Below are 22929 nucleotides of genomic sequence, written 5' to 3'. Positions count from 1 at the left end.
CAATTCTGCAGCAGAGCTAGTGGCCGTCGAGACCTTCACAAAATGGTAGTATGAAATACATGATCCACACGTCCACACCCTTTGAGGACAAAAGCCATAGTAGGTCCATCTTAGAACATATTCTTTATAGGCCAAAGATTCCAGGTTCGATCCCAGGCACCTCCAGAGCTAGGAAACACGCTGTGTGTCAATGGTCAAATCTTTATTACGGACAGCATAAGGTAAAAGCCCGCCCTGTGGAACTCCCTCCTTTAAATGTCAAAGAGATAGACAACTACCAAACATTTAGAGGACATCTGAAGGCAGACCTGTTTAGGGAAGCTTTTAATGTGTGATATTTTAATGTGTTTGATTTTTGTTGGAAGCCACCCAGAGTGGCTGGGGAAATCCAGCCATATGGGCGGGGTACAAATAATAAATATTATTATTATTATTATTATTATTATTATTATTATTATTATTATTATGACATACATAAGCAGAGCATGCTAAATAGGCTATAGGGGAACTATAGATTACAGTAGATCAGGATATGATAAACACACATAAGGCACAAAAATCAAGGAACAATTTTTTTTTAGATGCAAACCTTTAGACCTGTTTTGGGGCACACACCATCCTTCGATGTATATCAATCACAGCAGCACAATGTCTGGCGACTGGTGTGTCCTGGATATTTGTGTATTATTGGCAGAACACTGCTGTGGGAAGCCCTGGAGAGGTGCTTGCCAGTGTGTAGACAATACTTAGCTAAACTGGGAGCTCCCATCAGCTGTTTAAATGATAAACGCACATGCTGCTGCTTCTCCTCTGCTAGATAGCTGATCTGCTAGCGAGGAATATAAGGTAGCCAAAGTAGATGTAACCAGATGTGAGGAGAGATAAATAAGCTGCTGCGAAAAATAACAATAAAGTGGAACTTTGTTTCCTGTGTTTCAAGAACATTCAATTTGTAAAAACAAAAACAAAAAACCTTTAAGCACAGGCTCAACGGCACACATGGGAGGTCTTGGCACAGATGCAAAGTTAAGAATGCTTAGTGTTTACGGGAACTAATGCGCTGATAGGTACCTCATAAAATGTCATCTATGGATCCCCTGTTTGTTTCCACCAAATCTTTCAAGCCTCAGCAGTCCAAAATATCCATAAACCACAGCAATATCACTCACATAACTCTAACTTCCAGAACTTTGAGAAAATGACTTACACATTCACTTAAATGTACTCTCCGAGGAACAGCGGAAAATGCCTGCTTAGTGTTACTAGGATCATATGCCAAATTGGAAGGTTGCAGCTTTCTGAAGAGCCAGTGTGGTGTAGTGGTTAAGAGCGGTAGACTCGTAATCTGGGGAACCGGGTTCGTGTCTCCACTCCTCCAAATGCAGCTGCTGGGTGACCTTGGGCTAGTCACACTTCTCTGAAGTCTCTCAGCCCCACTCACCTCACAGAGTGTTTGTTGTGGGGGAGGAAGGGAGAGAATGTCAGCTGCTTTGAGACTCCTTCGGGTAGTGAAAAGCGGGATATCAAATCCAAACTCTTCTTCTTCTTCTTTCTTTGCATATGTGCCAACTAAAGAGCACATTGCAACTCAAAAGGCATTCTTGTTATATATTTTAATTAATTATTAGGTTTGCATTCCATGAATAATTCTTGAAAATTATCTCTAAAGGCTGTTTCAACCCAGGATAAGTTTTTGAGATAATAGCTGAAGCTTGCAAAGCATTTTTATGTAAACTAAATGGGAAGGGGAAATTAAATTAGCTGTAAAAATTAGCTTTACTGAAGTATATATATTTTTTCCTTTTACAATAAATTTGAATATCATAATGGCACAATTTGCAAATCATCTTAACAGACACTGCTGCTGACAGCATACAACAATAATTTGAAAGATCTTCACTGGAAATAAAAACGAATAGGAAAACCAGGACTTTGAAGGATTGGGTAATCCTGATAATGGTGCAATCTCTATTATCTTCTATGCAGCAAAGTTCACCCTTGTCTTAATTATAAGAAACTAAGGCAGATTAACACTACTTATAAAGCTGGTGCTACTTGACTAACATCCCCTCCTCCTGTAATTCAAAACATGCTCAATTTAAAAACTATTTATCAACTTATTTCTCAAACATGATAAGAATGAAAGGATTGTTAGCAGCTGCTGGAAACTAAAATACCATTTTTCCAATGCATCAATGTTTTGCTAACAAATTTTTAACAGCCGTAAGAAAACCAAGGAAGCAATGTGTGAATGGAAAGATTGAATGAGTGGCAAAATATGAGTGATATTCCCTTAAAAGTGAAAGTTGAAACCAATCCGGGTGACTATGTTGATGCATTGGTGACTGTAAGAGGAGACCAGAGCTGCAGCTTCACTCTACAAATCACAGCAGAACTGACTTGGAGTAACCATGAACCCTACCATCCACTGATGATGTCACGTGGTGATATAGGGAAGTCACAGATAGCCTTTCAGGTGCAGTTTCAGGAGAGAACCAGGTTCAGTAGTGAGCCAGAACAGCTGAGGGGTAGTGGCAGTGTGGGAGCAGAGGCTGGAGGTGGTGCACTGGTGCAAGAGCAGGAGTAGTAGGCAGAGCAGAGATACAAGCAGAGAGTATGAAGGAGGAGGATGGGAAGTCAGAGGAGGCATGGCTTGGAGGCAGTGAGAGGAGGAGTTGGAAGAAACGAGGGAATGGATAAAGGACAAGGCAACTGAGCCAGAGTTGGCCTATAGGAAACAGAGGAGGAGAGAAGATTGGAAGGAGAAGTCCAGAACAAGAAGCCTTGGGGAGAGCTTGGATGAATGGAGGCTGCAGAACCCAGCAAATGGAGGTAAGCCCCCAAAGATTGCAATCTAGGAAGCAGGGAGAGAAATTTCCCCCCGGGAACAGAAGCTACAAAGCAGTCTAGATCCCTACATTGTAGCGGGAAGGGTGCAATGGATAGGTCTTAGAATCTGCATGGCTTCCGTAGAAGACACTCCACTGACTTAGTGCATAAGGAGGAACATTGAGAATCTGAAAAGGAGTTTATGAGCCGAAGCAGCAGCAGAGTTCATTTCTTACCACCTTCCATGTGTACAGTCAGGTTCCCTCTTATCACCTTCTGTGTGGTTGTGTTACTCACATAGACGAGTATATGGAGGAATTATATGGAGCATTATGAGGAAGGCTTTAATGATCCTGCAAGTTGAGCTTTCTGGCATGGTGTCCAGGTTTTTGGCATGATTCCATACATGACTGCAGAAGCAGTGGCCTGTGATCTTGACAGCGGTTTTGTTCAGCTTGGCTGAATGAGCACCATTAGAGATGCAACTAGAAGGACAGAAATTATTGCAATTTCCAGCAGTTCTGCTCTCCATCGGTGAGAGGTGGAGAGACAGCTAGAAGAGACCCAGCCAATTCTATGCTCCAAATCACTTGGAGCCTATAAGTATTGCCTTCCCTGGGAACCAATATTTATCCCAAAGGCCTGCATTTCATGAGACTCCCCCCCCCCTCAAATTCCCAGCCCTACCCTACCCATTGCCAAGCCACACAGACATATCAGGCTGACAATCTAGCTGCATGATTCTCCCTTTCAATGTGAATAGTCTTAGGCTCAGCCAAGCCCATGCTGCAAGGGAAATGGGTCCACACCTTTCTGGAAGAGCTGCAGCTCAATGTCAGAGCCAACCTAAGAATGGCACTAGACAACATCTGGTGGTGGGATGCTAAGAAGTGCCTCTCCATCACCATGCATGATAGTGTTTGGTGCCATGTCTAGGTTGGCTCTAACATTGAGCTACAGTTCCTCCAGAAAGGAGGCAAAACTCTATAGTGGGAGGTAGTTAGGTCTTAAGTCATTCAGAGCTTATAAGTTATATGCCTACAGCAAGCTGCCCCCCTTCATTGCCCAAAAGCCAAATTTTGCAATAGCTGAAGCTTCTCCATGGTTATCAGGAGCAACCTCATGTAGAATGCATTACAGAAATCCAAGAACATATCATAAGAACATAAGAAAAGTCTGCTGGATCAGGTAAGTGGCCCACCCATCTAGTCCAGCACCCTGTTCTCACAGTGGCCAGCCAGATGCCTGTGGGAAACCTGGAAGAAGGACCTAAACACTCTTCCTACCTGCCATTTCCAGCAACTGGTATTCAGAAGCATGCTACCTCTAACCGTGGAGGCAAAGCATATCATGGCTAGTAGCCACTAAAAGCCCTGCCCTCCATGCACTTGTCTAATCCTCTTCCAAAAACATCCAAGTTGGTGGCCAGCACTGCCTCTTGTTGGGAGCGAATTCCATAGTTTCAACTATGTGTGTGTGTGAAACAAACACTTTCCTTGGTAGGTCTTGGATTTTCTGACATTCAGCTTCATTGGACACCTCCAACCTCTAGTGTTAGAGAGCCAGTGTGGTGTAGTGGTTAAGAGTGGTAGACTCGTAATCTGGGGAACCGGGTTCGCGTCTCCGCTCCTCCACATGCAGCTGCTGGGTGACCTTGGGCTAGTCACACTTCTCTGAAGTCTCTCAGCCCCACTCACCTCACAGAGTGTTTGTTGTGGGGGAGGAAGGGAAAGGAGAATGTTAGCCGCTTTGAGGTAGTGATAAAGCGGGATATCAAATCCAAACTCCTCCTCCTCCTCCTCCTCCTCCTCCTCCTCCTCCTCCTCCTCCTCCTCCTCCTCCTCTTCTTCTTCTTCTTCTTCTTCTTCTTCTTCTTCTTCTTCTCTTATGAGAGAGCTCCAGAATGAATTACTGTGGCCATGCTATCCAGGAAAAACCACCAGTAGTGGACCTCCTAAGGCACCACTAAAGATTTAAGTGATTTGCCTGCATCCTGTTCCTTAACTGCAAACTTCTAGGAAATTCAAATTACTTGTGAGAACCCAATAACCATGTATGTCTAAGATTTATGGGAAACCTGACACAACCAGGTTTCTTCCATAGTTAACCAGAAGGAGCTTAAAAAGAGATAAATATGTATCCACTGTCCTCCCTAACACAAGCAGTAATGTGCTGCTACTGATTAGAATAACAGCATTTCTGTATACAATCAGTTTCCCAGAAATAAATCTCACAACCCCCTTATAAAATTTAGTCTCACATTTATTTAAATGAAAAAGGAGGTGGGCATAAGCTTCTCCCCCCTTTTAAGTAGCAAATACTTTGATTGTTCAATTTTACACCATCAGTATTCCACTTTCTTCTTTATCTTGAAAAGAAAGAAAACAGGCTCATTTGTAAAGCTAGTATTTCTTCCCTCTCAAGAAAGCGCTTCTAATTTAAAAATGGGAGGGTTGTTATTAACTCAACTGTCTGTTCTAGTAAAAATAGCATTTTAAACATAGTAACTCTTTGGAGACTAATCATATGTACCTCTTCCCCCTCCAGCCACTTCAAACAAAAATACTATTAATTTTCAGGAAGGGAGGAAAGAATAACCTCAGCACTTTCTCTTTGTATTTATGAATTTTGTCAGCAAAGCTTTCGCTAAGTGGGATTCAACTAAAGTGGGTAGAAATACTTTCAAGTTGTAGACTGGGCAGCCAGACAGGTAAGGAAAAGAAAGGCTAAAATGTGCAAGGTGTAATTAAGGATGTTCACCTACACATCCCAGAAAATTCTGACAAGAAATGAGAAGGGATACAGATCTGCCTGTACAGGTGTGTCTTCCCAAAAAACACATCCAAGAGAAACACATCCATCATCAGCTTTCACCAACATGTAAAGGCCTCTCTGTACAAGTGTGGATTGGGTGTTCTACTTCTTGGTTACCACAGTTGCAAGGAAGTCATCCTCATATAGAGAGCACCCTAATCCTCAAAACAGAGATGATACAGGGACCTCTAGGGGGGTCACTTTGTGCAGTGAAGATCACTCCCATGATGTCCCTGCATAGACACATGCAAAGATGAGGAACAGGCTGCAAGTTCAGAGCTCAGAATAAAATGAAATGAAAATGAAACCACCTGGAATGAAAACAATATAAACTAAATCACATGCTGGATGGAAAACAAATTGACTAGGGCAGCATTTTAAGCATCTACAGCCTCCACGGCAGTCTCTTACTAAAGGATTGTCTGTCATCACAAAATTCTCTCAAATGAATTGTGATATTGTGCTTTCCCACACCACAGTCCGACATAATATTTGAAAATGAATGTAATGGGAGCTGTTGTTTAAACAATCCCTCCACCCATGTCCCCCTTCCCCACCCACCCAAACAACCTTGCATTAGAAGCACAGAAGAGGAGACATGACTCTCCTATCCTATGGCTTCAATAGAAAAGCTAAAGCTACAAGGAACATGGCAGTTTCAGAAAGGAAAGCACATCTTCATGATATAGTGTCCTTAGGCTGCTCAGTTCACAGCTACAGGATTCCCTCCTTGTGGAAGGAGGACACATACGCAGGAAAGTATTCTACATGTCATTTCAGTGGTTTGGACAAAAGATATTCAGCTTCAAGAATTACACTGCAGAATAATACAATGGGTTGCATTCAATGCTGCTGTTACTGTACATGCACAACACGCTTCTGCTTGCACAACAGAATTTCCTCCTTCTATTCTGACCTGCAGAACCCTGTACACCCTCAACAACCCTCTCTCCATGGGGTAGGGGGCCCCTTTGGAAGAGATCAAGGAGGAAAGTATAGGGAGATAAAGAGAAATCCCTTTCTGCTCCTGCAGCCTTGCGTAGAACCCAGTACACGGTTTTCCATGTTCCTGGCACCGTTTTCTATCTTTGGTTTGAAACACGCAAGGTTACATATTACAATTACATATGTCAACTTGGTAAAATGATGGTATTAACAAATAAGAAGCATGTTTTTGACTAAGAAGTGCATCATTGCATGTTAACTAAATGGTGCTTTGGTCAAGTCTCTCAAACATTTAAGCAGCTGAAAGAACAACTGTATTTACATTTTCTTACCATAAATATAACATGCACATGTTCTAATCATCATTTTTGTATTTTTGCAAGCAGGGCTTCAGCTTAAGGCACCTTTGGTTGTGCAGACATTAGCATCTCATGAGCTTGACAGAAACTGTCAGCTATGCATCCATCCTGTTTGCCTTTTCCTAGCAGTCTTGTGCTACTCCCCCCCCCCCCCATATAACATTTTTATAAGTCAGTGTTGGTGAGACATTAGAAAAGAAAGGGGGGAAGGGGGGAAGAAGTGGGTGGGACGGGGAGGTAGGTGGGGTGGGGTGACTGTGTTTCTTTTTTACTTGATATGAGTAGGGTTTGGTGTCAGCATTGTTTGTGTAGGTTCTCTGTTGTTTGCTTGTGCTCGTTTGGCGGTGAGAGAGGTCGGAGTTGGCTTGGGATGTGGTTGTTCGTTTGTGGTTGGCTGTGGTGATCTTTGGTTTCCTGTGTGAGTGGGGTTGGTGGGTATTTTGGGTCAGGTTAGCCATATTGATTTGTATGCTGTTGGTAGATTTTTGTCATTGTCTTGTTGGGCTGTGTATGTGATGAAGGGGAACCGTCTTGTGCTACTTTTGATGGCAATTGACAAACTAGCCCCACCCTAATGTGAGGGGGGAGACTCCATCAGGCAAGGCCTCCTTCCACCTGCCTTGCTCCACCCTCCAGTCTTTGCTTCTCAATTTGTATTGTATTATTTTATGTACTGTGGCTTGCTGTTGTTTTATTGATTAGTTTAGAAATTGTTTATTGTAAATGTTGAGTGGATTTCTGTTTAACTTTTATATGTTGATATTATTTTATATTACTCTAATAATTGTTGAATGCTATTTTTTGATGTAGGTTGCATATTTTAAAGTTTTGTTTTATTATCACATTTTTGTATTGCATTAGATTGCTATAAGGTGTACATTTTTTGTTTCTTCTGCTTGTAAACCGCCTTGAGTATCGTAAGATAGAAGGGCGGTATACAAATAAAAAATTATTATTATTATTATTATTATTATCATTATTATTATTACTAATTCACAGTCTGCTCACCAAGTTATGGATTCAATGTTGTAAAATTTGGTCATTTGATTCTGAAATTTCATAATACCTTTTGAATCTAAACTTATGTGGTGGTCCAATGATTTCTAAACCATTTTCTTCTTTGTATTCATAGAATTATAGAGTTGGAAGATGCTCTGAAAGTCATCTAATCAAACCCCTGCAATACAGGAATCTCCAACATCCTTAGAGGTAAGAAACTGAAGCCAGGGACAGGGCAGGAGTATTAAGAGCGGGTCCCCAAAGATGCTGCTTTTTGAACATGCAAGGGCACAAGGCCAACATTCCAGAAAGTTTCAGCCTTTCAGTGGCACATGGCTGATTCTCTCTGTGCCTGAAGAAGGAATATGACTACCTACAGTCCTAGGTAGCAGCTTACTGGGCTTGGGCTAAGTTTCTGTCTTAGCACATGAGGCTTACGCCCTGCAGTCCCTGATTCTCACGTGACTTCCAGAAGCAAAAAAGAAAAGGAAAAGAAAAGGGGGGGGGGGAGAGAGAGCAAGCTTTCTGAAAGCAACAATCTGAAATAATCCAAAGACATAAAAGCAGACCGGTTTTTTCTTTTGACAGATGCAGTGCGGTGTTATCATTTTGACAGAGTGAGTAAGGATTTGATGGCAATAAAAGAGGCAATGCAATTCTGACTTCAGTGGCTAGCATGGTATGGATGTTTTTAGGACTACAGATAAAAGTGACATTCCCAAGGTCAGACGGAACAGCTAGATGCCTGGAGCAATTTCGTGTGACCGGACAGCCTTTTATCAGAATCATGAAAATCCCAGCCTGGTCAGCTTTGTGAAGTAGATTGCCAGTATTAGGGGAACAATTTACCTCTCACCCTCACCTGCTGCTTGCTAATCTTACTCTTTACTTCCTCCTGGTTTCCTTTGTGTAATGCTGAGTTTAAGAACGTGAGCTCCTGACCCACAAAGCTCCTGGGTTCAAATTTCCGTTCAGCTACAACCATACTTAAACAAGTCACTCTTTCTCATCAGACTCAGTCCACCTTCTGCAATATGAGGCTAACAACACGGGCTGACGTTGCCAGAAAAGGCTTACGGAGATAACGAAGTGCTTTGAGCACTTAGGGGAAAGTGCAAAAGCCAACTGCCATAAGCTGCACTGAAGTTGTGGCAAGGCAGGGGTAAATCAAACGATAGAACATGCTTCCCAAGGAGGCAGTGATGACCACCAACTCAGATGGCTCTCAGTTAGTTAGGTTGTGGTGCAACAAGGTTTCAGGTTTGATCCCCATATGGGATAGCTGCATATTCCTGCGTTGCAGAGGGTTGGACTACATGATCCTCAAGGTCCCTTTCATCTGTTGTTGTTGTTGTTGTTCAATCGTTCAGTCATGTACAACTCTTCGTGACCCCATGGACCAGAGCAAGCCAGGCACCCCTATCCTCCACTGCCTCTAGCAGTTTGGCCAAACTCATGTTGGTAGCTTCGAGAACACTGTCCAACCATCTCATCCTCTGTTGTCCCCTTCTCCTTGTGCCCTCCATCTTTCCCAACATCAGGGTCTTTTCTAGGGAGTCTTCTCTTCTCATGAGGTGGCCAAAGTACTGGAGCCTCAACTTCAGGATCTGCCCTTCCAGTGAGCACTCAGGACTGATTTCTTTAAGGATGGATAAGTTTGATCTTCTTGCAGTCCATGGGACTCTCAAGAGTCTCCTCCAGCACCAAAAGCATCAATTCTTCGGCGATCAGCCTTCTTTATGCTCCAGCTCTCACTTCCGTACATTACTACTGGGAAAACCATAGCTTTAACTATACGGACCTTTGTCTGTACAGTTCTGTGATTCTATTGCTGTGAGAGAAATTCATGGAGGAGAGAGCTATCAATGACTACTAGCCATGATGGTTGTGCTCTATTTCCACAGTCAGAGGCAGCAATGCTTCTGAATGACAGATGCTGGAAACCACAAGATGGGAGCGTGCTCTTGTGCTCATATTCTGCTCAATAGTTTCCCACAGGCATCTGGTTGGCCACTGTGAGAACAGGATGCTGGACAAGATGAGACACTGGCTTGATCCAGCAGGCTATTTTTATGTTCTATTTTATGTTTAAATTCATATAAACATTAACTACTGCCACTGTACATTGCAAGAAGTGCAATAAATGGAAACCCATTGACATGTAGTCTAATCTCTTCAGGTAAGGCAGGAGCAAACAGTATTTCTTTCTCACAGATGCCTACTTTATTAAAGAAAGATACCTGTAAAACAACCAGCTGAATCAAAGCAAACCATGTGAGGAAAAGTCCACAAACACACTTGAACGGGATTTCCATACCAGCCCAGGAGAAATTGCTGCTTTACTGCAAATGCACATTAGCCTTTCAATCTTATGCATGAAACAAAACTTATCAACTGAGCTTTCTAAAACTTTCTTGGCCAATGCCACGTAAAAGAGCATGCTTCATTCTTTTCGGAAAAAGGATCCACATCCAATTCAATTCTGCATCGTATATGTTAAGGTCTCCTTTTCTTTCTTGCTGTTTGTGTCCTTTTGGCTTTCTCTTTCTCTTATTTTCCTCCCATTGCTACCCTCTTAAAATAAACTTTTTAAAATGTTCCTGTTATTATCAAAGGCCACCTTAGATTGGGGTCTGGCTCAGTTGTAAACAACTTGGAGATGGTAGTTAATAGATACATAAACTGTTAAATTAAATTAAATTATGAATTACTTCCTACGAAGCATCTGAATGCATTTTCACAATGTAATTAAAAATGTATAAGAAACATTTATATATGCACACACAATTAAAAGAACTGCATATATAAAACCACTTCAAATAAATTCATATACATTAAAAAAACCTATTATAATACCCTTCTCCTGACCTAAAAAACACAGGCTTAGATCTTGAGTTTCTTTCTGTCCACAGAAAGGCTCCTTCCGTTTATCGAAATATTTGTGATCCAGCAGTTAATCATGTTGATGGGAAGAGTGGCACACTTTCACCAAGTCCCTGCTCCAGAAGCCCATCCACACTTTAACTAACAAGTTTTCAGGCTAAAGGCATCTGAAGGAGGAAGGGAGAAATAACAGAAAGGTTCCTCCGCACTTCCACTGGCAGGAGAGTCTTGTAAGTGTACCGGTAACTCTGCTCATAGGATGTTCCCACCAGTGGAAATTAACTCAGGATCCAGCCTACTGCAAATTAAATTATCATGGTTAGTTATGATATGGCTTTAGTGTGATGATATCTTCCACTAATCTGTCCAATTATTTTAAAAACCATCTGACCAGCAGCCATCTAACAATCTCTTCTATTTTATTTGCCCTTAGCTTATTTGCTTGACACTAAGGCCACTTTGCTTAGTTTTGAAAGCAAAGAGAGAAACACAGTACATAGTATCATGGGGTTGGGGCTATCAAATATTACTAATTTTATTTCTTAACGTAGTCTGATGAATATTATACTATCATGGTTACCAAAGGGAAGGAGTTGTATCCAACTCATACCCAAAGTAAACCCACTGAAATCAAATGACCAACTTAAGTAAATTCATTCCAATGGGTCGAACTCTGAATATTAAGTTGTTGGAGACAACCCCTTAGACCAAGTCAAGATTATTAGTCAATCTAGCTCAGTACTGTCTACAATGACTGGCTGCAGTTCTTCAGAGTTTCAGGCAGGAGTCTCTCCCAGCTCTGTCAGGAATTGAACTTATGACCTTCTATGTGCAGAGCAAATACATTACCAGTCAGCTACAGCCTTTCCTTTAGCATTTAGTTTCCTTTTACACCATTTTACTGCTTTTTATTTCCCCATCCTTTGTATAACCCCGCCTCCTTCATTAAACCAGCGTTTTTGCTCTCTACCGCTAGCTCTAACTATGATCCAGCTTGCCCGTAGATTCAGTTGCTGCAGCAGGCCATTTCAATTGTATTGTTCTGGCATTTTATACCTTGTATATTTTCCCAAGGCAATGATACAATCACAGCTAAGGAAATCTTCAGACCTGTAGACTCCACTTACTGTAGACTCATCATATCAAACAGATATCGTGGGAATTGCTGCATGAGAGAGGTGAGAAGTCCAAGGCTTATGAACGCCTGTGTTGTGCTTCTTTCTTTTCCTCAAGTTTTCAAAATTCTCCAATCACTTTCAAGTTAATACAGTACCATCACCTACCACCCCGTACTGTTTCCTTTCCATTAGTAGTCATAGAATCATAGAGTTGAAAGGGACCCCCAGGATAATCCAGTCCAACCCCCTGCAGCTGTCCCATGTGGGGATAGAACCTGTGACCTTTGTGTCATCAGCACTATGGTCTAACCAACTGAGTTATCCAGTGCTCAGTTGTTTGATCTTAAGGTTGTCTAAAGCAACTAAAAGCTTTGATGGTGTTTCCTGCTTGGCAGGGGGTTGGACTGGATGGCCCTTGTGGTCTCTTCCAACTCTATGATTCTATGATTCTAACAAATGCAAGCTGATCCAACATTAGGCCAAGTAGATGTTCCATTGGGAAGTTTACATCTAATCATATGCCTAACATTTCCATTCATCCTATCTTGCAGATGGAGATAAAGCAAGGCTTAGACAAGAGATTCTTTTCAGGAGACCAGTGTGGTTTAATGGTTAGGTGTTGGATTATTACCTGAGAGGCCAGGGTTCAACTCACCACCCAGCCATGAACCTCATTAGATGACTCTGGGCCAGTTGTGGTGTCTCATATTATCCTACCGCATGGGTTTGTTGTGAGGATAAAATGGATTGGGAGACAACCATGTGTGACACTAGTAAATTAATGGTACACAATACTCCCAAATCTGCTATCTACTTGACCACATTTGGTTCTCAAATATGAACATTTGGATGAAAGGCACCAGGCATACTCCTAGAAACAGAAGGAAGAATGAATGGGAAAGAAATCACTTCTGATGTCTCTAATTATAAAATCCATTACACCAAGATGTCACATAGTCATGGAAAGAAGAAGGATAATGTCATTAACTGCAGATACTGGGACAGTGTCACATAGAGAACCTGGCATGCCAAAGAAGTAAATAGAGAGGGATTTCTGCACTGCCGTGACCTCTCTCAAATATTACCAATTTGAAAAGGGCTGCCCTCTGCTGCAAGATGCTACTTGTTCATTTAGAAGCGACAGCTGCTTTTGAGCATTTAGGCAGGAGCATAAAAGGTATTCCTTAGATGTTCATGAGATGCAATATAGATGAATACTGAAAATTCAGAAAACAGTGATTTCTGAAAGTTTCAGCCATTTTTTTCATGAGGGTGAGCGAAATCTCTACCCCAAATTGGAGGAGAGAATTTGGAGGAAATTTCAGACAGACTGCAGGACAGGAGGAAGGTGGTGCCATTTACCATAAAGCTGCCAATGTGTCTTGTCGTTCCTGGTACTTTCTTTCCCCCCCCACCCCTTTTTTCTCTTGTAATCCTCAGAAATGGTGCTTTGCAGCTTCCCCAGCCAGTCATTCCTGCAATGGCCACAGGAAGACATAAGACAGATGCAAGGCTTATCTAGTCCAATGTTCTGTTTCCCACAGTGGTGAACTTGAATGCCTACCGGAAGCCTACAAGCTAGAAATGAGGGCACCAGATTTCTCCATGGTCACTAGTGACTTGTAACCTGCTTTCCCTCCGCAAACCCATGAATAAACCCAGAGCTCTAGGGAGAAACAGTGGTTAAAGAGAACTGTAACTTCTGCATTATTTTTCTTTCTTTCACCATCAATCCCGAGAATGCAAAGAAATTAAAAAAGGGGTGGGGGTGGGTTGATTAAATAAGCAAGAGATTTAACATCCTGGATGTAAATAATGTAGGAGTATGTCATTTGTAATAACGATCAGAGATGCTTTAAATTATTTTTGCCATAAAGACTGCTTTTCTCATATATATATATACATATATATATATATATATATATATATATATATATATATATATATATATGTATATGTATATATATATATATTCTGCCTCAGGCATTGCGTAAGGCTAGTAGATTTTTTTGTGGCAGCATTTGCAGTGGGTGGAGGGGGAAAAGGATCAGAATTAGTTAGCACAGCTCACAGCTGCAATCGGGAGAGTAAAATTTCACAGAGGCTGCTAGCTCAGATTCAGAGCTGCAATTGCAGCTGTGCTTTTACTACTGCTCCGCTGGGCCTAATGCTAATACTATTTAAATGGCCTGTTAGTTACAGCCATGGCCTCAAGCTACCTCTTTATTTCAAACCCTGTTTAATGCTCATGTTTTCTTTAAAATGTTTTATGATCTTAATTTACATATATTAATTTCTAATTCTCAAACAGCCTCCTTGTTAATAGTGGAGCATGCACAGGCACACAAAATGCACACAGAGGCACCCACAATGCATCAGGACTGAGGCCAAAGAGCTGGTAATTTACATCCCAAACCAAATCAATCAGGCAAAATGGGTAAGTGCAGCCATGCTGCTTTGCGTGCGGATTCTCTCTGCAGCATCATACTGGCTGCCCTTAGAATAATGGATTAGTGCTGTTTGTAGGCACACACAGGAAAAACACAAAGCCTCTGCAGTTCTAAGCAGATCTTTCCCATTTTGTTAACTAAGCAATCAAAATGGCAGCCAGACGACTAGGGCTTAGCCATGCTTACTCCAGAGTAAGCCCCAATGAGCTTGATTGGATGCACTGCCACTTAAGCACATGTAGAATTGTAGCCCTGCATAGGAAAGGAGAGTAGGAGTCGTGAACCTGCAAAAAAAGGGGGCATTTAAACAGGCACAGTTTTTCTGTTATTGGCAAATTATATCACTTTCTTTTTTAAAAAAGTATGTTGTCAATACAAACAACAGCAGAACATATGTCCCATTAATCAACCTCCTCGACTCTCAAGTTTCCTAAGCAGCTAACCCTACATGGCAAGCTAAATCTGCCTAACTCACCTCTCCCATAGTCTAATTACAGCCCTAGTATTATAGCTATAAGAACAAATCAAAACATTTATAGATTTTAGTGGGATTTTCTTAACTGGTACTTGTTATAGAAGGGAAGGATCTTCGGCTAGTTCCTGGTGTAAGTGTGATTGTGCTTCTTGCAATGATGTCAGTATTTTTTTTTTACTAAACAATGGTAAGGTTGTAGAAACACTGCATTCCTTTGGTCACTCCATCTTTCTTTTTTCTTTGATCTAGCTATCTCTTTCCTTCCTGAGCCCCTTTTACTGAAGCAACACAGCTATTAGCTGCAATGAGAAAACAGGATGAAAATTGGAAAAAATCTACATATACACGGCCTGTTTACCAATTCTGACACTGAAATTCCTCATGGAGGTTTCTTTTCAAGTAAGACTTTACTGCTAACGGAAACCTATAAAATTAACGCCTGCACCTCAAAAGCTTCTCAATTACCGTTGTCACCTCTTTGCTCCAGAAAAACAACCAAAAGTTTAAAGTAAGATGTTTTGAATGCCTGAGAACACACACACACACACACACACACACACACGTGCCTTCGTTAATTAATTTAAATGCATCCAACTTTAAAATTGCCTGTTGGTGAACACTGATGCTGAACAGGGAACAAAAATGTCCAGCAAACACTATCAGGCCCACTTCAAAGCTGGCTAAAAGAAAACCCTCTCTGGCAATTAAATGATGCAGAGCATAATTGCAAATTAACTCCTTTCAGTTAACTCTTGCCAGCAATCAGCATGTCCTATATACTGTAATCCCCCACCTGCCAGCCAGCCATTTTTAAACATCAGAAAGGCTTCATAACCAAAAAATAAAAATAAAAATACATCATAACCTGATAAATTGGGCAGCTACTGAATGTGGCACATTCTCCCTACCACTTCAAGGTGGTGCTATGCAGAGCTATATTAACTGTCCTTAGCATAATTAATGTGCTTTGCCAGGAATGTGGATGCAGCGTAACTATAACACCACACATCTTTCCGCCACTGGACTGGAAATGAACAGAAGGTGAGGGTTTGCCCATTCATTCACCTATGTGAAGCCTTATGCAGGGTGCATGAAGCTCAGTACTGTCTACTCTAGGCATGGGGAACCAGCTGTTGCTAAGCTACAACTCCCATCGTTTCTGCCCACCATGTTTGGAGCTGATGGGGGTTGGGATCCCGTAACATCTAAAGGGCTACAAACCTTGGTCTATGCGGACATACATGGACTCTTCAAGGTTCTTCCAAGCCCTGTTATCAAATCTCCTTCTGCAATGGAGATACCGTTACTTGTGATTTAATCTCAGACATTATGCTTGCGAACCATGTGATCTCCCACTGAGCTATATGACCTCTTCTTCTTCATCCACCTATTTAAAAATACAAGATTGCTAGACATACATCCTGTACTTCCTGTAGTCTGAAAAACAGGGAACTACTTCTTAAGCTTCAAGATCACTATGGAACATAGAGTTTATTCTATGATAGGTAAACAGCAAAGAATTCAAAAGCTGAGAGCATTTTATCATGTATCTATTGGGTTTCTATCCCACCTTCTTCCAAGGTGTACATTTTATTCTCAAAAGAACCCTGCGATACCACTAGATCTTGTGTGTGAGAGCGAGAGACTCAGCCAAGACCACGTAGTTAGCTTCATTGCTAATTACGGTTATGATTAGCCAGGTCTCCCCAATCCTAAATTCAACAGCAAAATTCTAGTTATCATATCTTGATGGTTTACCTGGGCCTGGATACTACATAATACACATTGATTAAGATATCTTGTCATAAACACCTTGGCTTTAGAAATAAGGGCTACTTTCTCTTGCTATAAATTTAGTCAGAAGAGTTTCATGTTCTATTCCTGTAATCCACAATTAGTCATCCACAAGTAATGTGACTTCCAGTTAGCAGTCTTTCTTCCCTGGTTTGGACTGCCATCCTGCAACGTCTCTCATTCTGGAATTTTATTTCTTTTTTGGGTACAGGGCTCCAAAAGTGGTACAGTGGTAGAAGTTCAGTATGAGAAGCTTTTCTCAGTACTGTGCCCCCATGCCAAGAAAGCTACAACCTGTTTTTCCACAGATCATCCAAATCTACTGAAAGCTACCTTGTTTCTTTTTGTTTTACAGCTTCCTTACCCATTGCATGATCTTATTTTTAATCCTCACAAAGATTCCAGAAATATTACTAGGATGAGTGTTATCTGTACTTGTATCCTGGGAATTACACACAAATCCACTTCTAATCTTTAACCGTGTCTCAGCAGTTCTCCATGAATAATACTAATACTTCTGGGAGGAAGGACATCTGAATGTGAAACATGTGAGGGGCAGTAGAGGGCCATCAAGAAGAACCAGGGACAAGAAAAGAGCCTTTGCCATTTCCACCAGCATCCAGCTGAGTGACCCATCAAACAGAGCCAGTGTGGAGTCTGTCTAGGACAGTTTTCCATAACCTGGTTTCCTCCAGATGTTTCAGAGTACAACATCCTCCAGATGTTTTGGAGTACACAACCAGTCCCAGCCAATGGTCATGGATGATGGGAATGGTAGTCCAAAACATATAAAGGGCACCAGGTTGAGGAAGACTGGTTTAGGACATGGGAGAGCCATGCTTAAAACCCCACTCATCCATGAATTGATCATTGGGTGATCTGGGTATTCAGAGGTATACTATTTCTATACACAGAGGTTTCAGTTAGCCAGCATGGCTAATCACTGTTCCAAGGCTGTGTGCAGCCAGCACTCATGTATGTTCATATACACACTTCTGGAAGGTTTAGGATCACTACAGTGTGGTGTAGTGGTTAAGAGCAGTAGACTCGTTATCTGGGGAACCGGGTTCGTGTCTCCACTCCTCCACATGCAGCTGCTGGGTGACCTTGGGCTAGTCACACTTCTTTGAAGTCTCTCAGCCCCACTCACCTCACAGAGTGTTTGTTGTGGGGGAGGAAGGGAAAGGAGAATGTTAGCCGCTTTGAGACTCCTTCGGGTAGTGAAAAGCGGGATATCAAATCCAAACTCTTCTTCTCTTCTTCTTCTTCTTGCTGGAGTTGTGACGTGCGCTATGGATGTGTGTTAAATCTCCACCCACCCAATGGTAAGGTGATTTGAAGGCAGGAAGCAGACAGGGATGCCTAGGTCCAGATAATGGCTCACCATCACAAGTCTTTCACCCTTTTGCTAAGGAAACAGGATGGCCAGTTTTAACTACCAGTATTTCACACTATTCTGGAAGGAATTGTGGAAATTGTAGAAATCACTCAGTTTACAGCAGATTCAAGGGTTAGTCAGCTCTTCTCGCTCCAACAGAACAGCACTCGGCAGGACTCAGCACACTTCTGCTTCCCTTTAAGTTCAAGTACGCTTCCCTACCCTTCTCTCCATGTCTAGTTTATGCCTAGAAAAGTTAGGGGATCTTTTACTCTTTAATCAAGATGACTCTGTATTGTAGAATTTGCTACCTGCTTAAATTGTAACTTCGCTCTCTGAAGCAGCATGCATGGATCGATCGATCGATAGTTATTCTGCCACTTCCATTTCATATAATAAACCAAGCTTTCTTTATTCCTTTGTGTGAGAGCTTCTTGTGGGCATAAGGTTAACAGTTAGCACACATCTATAGCAAGTGTGATGCTTGTTCGGAACTACATGCAGCAGTTGTGTCGGTGCCAACCCAAAGGCAGCAGTAAACTGACAAAGGGACACCACTATCTAATCCAACTCTCACCCTCTCCCCTCGCTCGGCCTGGTTAAGCACCAGGCCACAGTAAGCAAAAGAAAAAAGCTACCTTGCAGAATTGAAGAACTTAACTATAAAGGAAGCACTTTTTTGGCTTTGGGAGCACATATATATTATTTACCCTGCTAGCCAAAAATGCACAAATGAAGATGGGTGATTTCATTGCATCAGCCAATCTACATTCCACCACATTTTCAAAGCTAGCAGGAAGCAGGTGCAAGTCACACATAGGGTCACCTGCATCTCTGTGTCCATACTTGGCCTATTGAACTTGATGCCATGGACCGTAAACACAGTGGAGGGCCTGTCTTCTACCTAAATTGCTTGCTATCCAGAATGGAAGTGCTGAGCAACCATTTTTTAAATGGAATCACTCGGAGTACATGTGCAAGTAAAACTGCCTGAATAAACAATTCTATTCCCACAATAGCTAAGGGACAAAATTCCAGGCCCTGCTACATGCAGCTGGTTCCCCTTGGAAGGATGCACTTTATGCAAATCTCAGAGAAGATCCAGATAATTCTGGATGCTTCTGCATCAGTAATTAGCATCATAATACCAATACACTGTGGGCAAGTGCTGTATTGCTTGTTTTCTAGACAGAAACAATAGAACAAGGTCAAGGTTTACATTGGTGCTTTCTATCTCTCATCCCTAAGGTTATACCCAGTGGTTAATTTATCTTAGGAAACGGTTCTTGTTCATTGCACATTTTTTTTAAACAACTGAATGGTAAAACAGCTTGGAAGTGATATTATTTTATCTCATCCCAACATCCTAATGTTGTCCCCAGAGACCTGCTCCAATATCATGTTCATGTCAGATTTTGACATCATAATGTCATCCACATAGCTTTGTACTGACATTAGTTTTAAACACTTTGTGACAATATGGGGGACCCAACAAGATGAACAATAAACTTGAGCTGTCACAAAAAATATATGAGGGGGAAAGCAGTAATTGAACCTGACTTGTAGCTAATTTCCTGATCAAATATTGAGCGTATTCATGCTGTCATCCATGAATCGTTTGAACTGATATACTTGCATTTAATCTGATTAACACACTATAACATTAATGACTTTACAATGTGGTTATTTAGCTCACACAACTATTTCAGTTACAATTTTCAAAAGCATTTAAGTTATTAGAAGTATTAGCATTTATTCAACTTTGGCAGAGTCCCTATGCTTTTAACAGCTGCTTAACAAACAGAAATTTAGCAGGTGCAGCTATTTCAAACACAGAGGTGCAGGCTAGATTTCTGCTTGTTGTGTGGTAGTTAAAGGCACGGGGCAATGGTAGGAAAGATACTGTCAGCCCTATTCATTACAGAAATGAGCTAAATAATTAGATATCACCCCTGAACTGCATCAAGATGTGCAAATTTCATGTTGACTGAATGGTACACAGACCTCATTCACAAGTGTTTCCAGTCTTTAGAATGTTCTTTTTTTTAAAAAAAAAATGCTTGCAAGGCCAAAGCATCACACATAGGTGGGAGAACAGGGTTTGCAGGCTTTTCCCATTTCCTATTCCTCAACATCTTTGTCTTATCGGAAACAATACTTTCATTATTTTCCTCCCTCTCTGGGGTATTGTATATCAGGGGTTTCCCAGAAGGCAAGTACAGAAGTTCTTCTTTGGGCAACATGGAAAGCAGCAAGCTGATATGTGGGTCTTGACAGCCTCTGTCCTGTATGCCTGAAGGAGCATCTCCACCCCATTGTTCAGCCCAGACACTGAGGTCCAGCAAAAAGCGAGGTTACAGGGAGCCAGGCAGAGGGCTTGCTCGGTAATGGCGCCCACCCTTTGGAATGCCCTCCCATCAGATGTCAAGGAGAAAAAACAACTATCTGACTTTTAGAAGACATCTGAAGGCAGCCCTGTTTAGGGAAGTTTTTTTTAATGTTTAATGCTATATTGTGTTTTTAATATTCGGTTGGGAGCCACCCAGAGTGGCTGGAGAAACCCAGGCGGATGGGTGGGGGTATAAATATATTATTATTATTATTATTATTATTATTATTATTATTATTATTATTATTATTATTGAAAGCGGTTTCTGAGAGGTTTTTCTATTTATGTCGAGCTTCAGTTAGATTATAAATAAGAATTAGCTTTCAGAAGAGCTGTCTTCAAAGAGCATTTGAAAATGACAACAGGTTCAAAATCAGTATTATATATTTATTTATACACCACACCTTTTTTCCCTGATGGGATTTAAGGTGGCTTACTGATTTTTTTAAAAAAGAAAAAGAAATGCAGCGTTGTGGGTTTAATATCAACTTCATTGGCTGCCAGCTTGTTCTGGGCTCACTTTAAAGTGCCACTTGTCACCTTTAAGGTTTTAAATAGTTTGGAACTTGAAAACAACATCTTCCTTGTCCTGTATACCTCTGCCCGGATATGTAAGATTTCTGGAAATGTTCGAATTTGTGGGAAGAGAAAGTTCCCCCCTCAATTTGTTTCCTCACCCCCACCCCACCCCAGAAATACCTTAGAACAGGGGTCAGCAACCTTTTTCAGCCATGGGCTGGTCCACCGTCCCTCAGACCATGTGGGCGGCCGGACTATATTTTGAAAAAAAATATGAACGAATTCCTATGCCCCACAAATAACCCACAGATGCATTTTAAATAAAAGGACACATTCTACACATGTAAAAACACACTGATTCCTGGACTGTCTGCAGGCCAGATTGAGAAGGCGATTGGGCCAGATCCAGCCCCCGGGCCTTAGGTTGCCAACACCTACCTTAGAATTTTAAGAGAAAATATGCACGGTACTTACTGTTTTTTGTTTGTTTGTTTTTTTAAAAAAATAAATCAATCCAACGTATTGTTTTACTACTTTAACTACATAACATGCATCATTTATACTTAGTTAAAATAGAGAATTTTACTGTTTGGTATATTTATAAAACTTAAAACCACTAACATCTTGTTTCATACAAGCAAAATCATGAATAGAGGCAACTCTCAACTTATGCTGGGGTTATGTTCTGGGGATAGCACATAAAGCCAAAATTGTGTATAGACAAAACACATTAGGTTCAATAGTGGGTGGGATTGCCGAAGTATTTTTTTCCTGGACATCACCCCCCTTCCCACTTTTTTTGTTTTTATTAATTGCAAAATGTGTAAAGCTGAATGTGTGTAAGTTAAATGTGCTTAAGTTGCATGTTACCTGTATATCCAATTGTAGGCCACTTCCTTCTGTAAGCCTTGGTTAGAACTTGGTTTTCCTCGAGGTTTTGGTACTTATAGCAGATCGCTTGCAGTTTCTGCCCCCTCTCCCACCTCCTCCTAACAATAAACTGCTTGCTTCCCAACCTTTAGCGGGTGTTTGTGTCACAGTTCCTTGAGGAGAAAGTGAAAAGCTTGAGTACAAAATAGAGGTGAGGTCGAAAGGACAACCAAAACAGGATACTTGCTTCTAGATCTCCAAGCTAGATAAAGGTCACCAGAAGAAGGAAGCAGCAACTCAAAGGCAACTAAGCTCTTGTATGTTTTCCTGAAGAATGGCAACACTCACTCGGTGCAAAAATGCATTTTGGATTTCTGTGTGGCACACAGCACAATTATTATTTTCTAAAGAGAAAAATACTGAAAAGCATTTCACTCATACTAAATGATAAAGTGTGATGCAGGTAGCCCTGTTTAGGGAAGCTTTTAATGTTTTATTGATTATTGTATTTTAACATTTTGTTGGGAGCCATCGAGAGTGGCTGGGGAAGCCCAGCCAGATGGGCAGGGTATAAAAAAATTTATTATTATTATTATTATTATTATTATTATTATTATTATTATTATCATACTCAAGAGTAGAGCCATCAAAACCAATGGCCTTCAGCTCACCGATTTCAGTGAAGTATCTGAAAAAGCGTGCATGCAAACGAAAGCTCATACCAATAACAAACTTACAGTTGGTCTCTAAGGTGCTACTGGAAGGATTTTTTTTTTCCAGTGAGTTCACTCTGAGTATGATTTAACCAGGTGTCACCCAAAGTATTTCATAGGAGGTTTTCTCACCCCCTTGACATTTTTTTGCTTGGAGAAATGGAAAAAAGTCCTGAGGAGTCCTGAATATTTCCACACACACACACACACACCGCTTCAAATCTCTATTTTGAAAACTAAGAAAACTGAAACTGATGGTGATCGATACACCCATCTCTAATTGGAAGTAAATCCTATTAAATGTGGTCTTAAGCCTCATTAAAATAAACATCTTGGGAGCCCATTTCAGGATGCTAGGAGCACATGATGCTAGTACTCTTAAATTTGCTGTAGA

General features: G+C 41.2%; 1 protein-coding gene across 8 annotated transcripts in view; it reads right to left on the bottom strand.

Moving 5' to 3' along the window:
• GRIA4 (glutamate ionotropic receptor AMPA type subunit 4) overlaps nt 1–22929 on the bottom strand; it is a 216534-nt gene that overhangs the window by 119180 nt on the left and 74425 nt on the right. The gene's annotated exons all lie outside the window — the stretch shown is intronic.

Source organism: Lacerta agilis, chromosome 4 (genome assembly GCF_009819535.1).
Source record: "Lacerta agilis isolate rLacAgi1 chromosome 4, rLacAgi1.pri, whole genome shotgun sequence".
Classification (NCBI taxonomy): Eukaryota; Metazoa; Chordata; class Lepidosauria; order Squamata; family Lacertidae; genus Lacerta; species Lacerta agilis.
Note: the sequence above shows the minus strand (reverse complement) of the source record. Positions and strands in the feature narration are given on the sequence as shown.